We start from the raw sequence: 1321 nt of genomic DNA on the forward strand, positions 1-1321 counted from the left end.
TGTGTGATACAGAGTGTTGGACTGGATGGGCCTTTGGCCTGATCCAACATTGGCATCTCTTATGTTCTTATGACATGAAGTGCACGGTTCTCCCACAAGTGCAGGGCAACTGTGTCTTCACATAGTCCCCAGCAGTCCTATACAAGGAGGGCACCATCATCCTCAGCATGGTGAGAGCGGGGATCATGTACTAGGGATAGGCATCCAGCAGTAGCCTGTGGAATCCAACACCCTCTACAATGGGAAAGGGCTGACCGTCGAGAGCGATCGTCTTACCAATCAGGTGAGTGACCACCCCAAGACCCCCTAATGCCAACCTCAGCAAATAGCTCCATCAGAGATGCTTGGCCCTTCTTCCGTACGGGAGACCTGGAGAATACAGCACCAGTGGCGGTTGCAGAATGACTCCTCTCTTGGCTGGCTAGCAGCTACACGGCCACCCCACCAGCCTCTCTCCACCAGAAGAAGCACTGCCTGGTGATGCTTCTTCAAATGGTTCCTGAAGCCAGTAGTTGACAGGTGACCCAGGACCTTCCCTCAACTGATCTGGGCCTTACACAGCTGGCACTGTGCAAAAAAGGGATCGTTCATCCTTTGGAAGTGCTTCAGACTGCAGGGGCACTCATCCTGACTAGCAGCTGCAGGCACCACTGGAGCTGCCTCCTGTGTGGGGCTCAGGGAAGACATGCCATGTCTGGGGGAGGCAGAAAGAAATGCCTGAGAGAAAGGGGGTCAAGATGGAAGAACCTTTGGGGTGCACCTCCATTTCTTCCTCTTGTGTCATCTCCAGCCTCTTCTTGGAAGGCCTGCTAGACTCTGGAGGAACTGGAGGAGGGGTGCTCAGTCTGTCCTCTAGTTCCTCCAGCAGCCTCAGGGTCCTGGGGTGAGCTTAGGGTTTCCAGCCTCCAGGTGGTGGCTAAAGATCCCCCAGAATTACAACTGTTAACCAGGCAACAGTGATCAGTTCTCCTGCAGGAAATGGCAGCTTTCCACCTTCTCCAGGCTCTTCCTCCTGGTTGGTGTAGTGGTTAGGAGCATGGACTCTAATCTGGGAGAACCGGGTTTGATTTCCCCACTCTTCCACATGCAGCTGCTGGTGTGACCTTGGGTCAGTTACAAGTTCTTTCAGAGCTGTCCTCTCATGAGCAGTTGTCTCAGAGCTCTCTCAGCCCCACCAACCTCACAGGGTATCTGTTGTGGGGAGAGGAAGGGAAGGAGATTGTAAGCTGCTCTGAGACTCCGAGTGAAGGGCAGGGTATAAATCCAATCTCTTCTTCTTGCAGTCACCATAAATGCCATTTCCATCTCCCCATTTTTCTCC

Source organism: Gekko japonicus, unplaced genomic scaffold (assembly GCF_001447785.1).
Source record: "Gekko japonicus isolate JY-2015 unplaced genomic scaffold, Gekko_japonicus_V1.1 scaffold1785, whole genome shotgun sequence".
Taxonomy (NCBI): Eukaryota; Metazoa; Chordata; class Lepidosauria; order Squamata; family Gekkonidae; genus Gekko; species Gekko japonicus.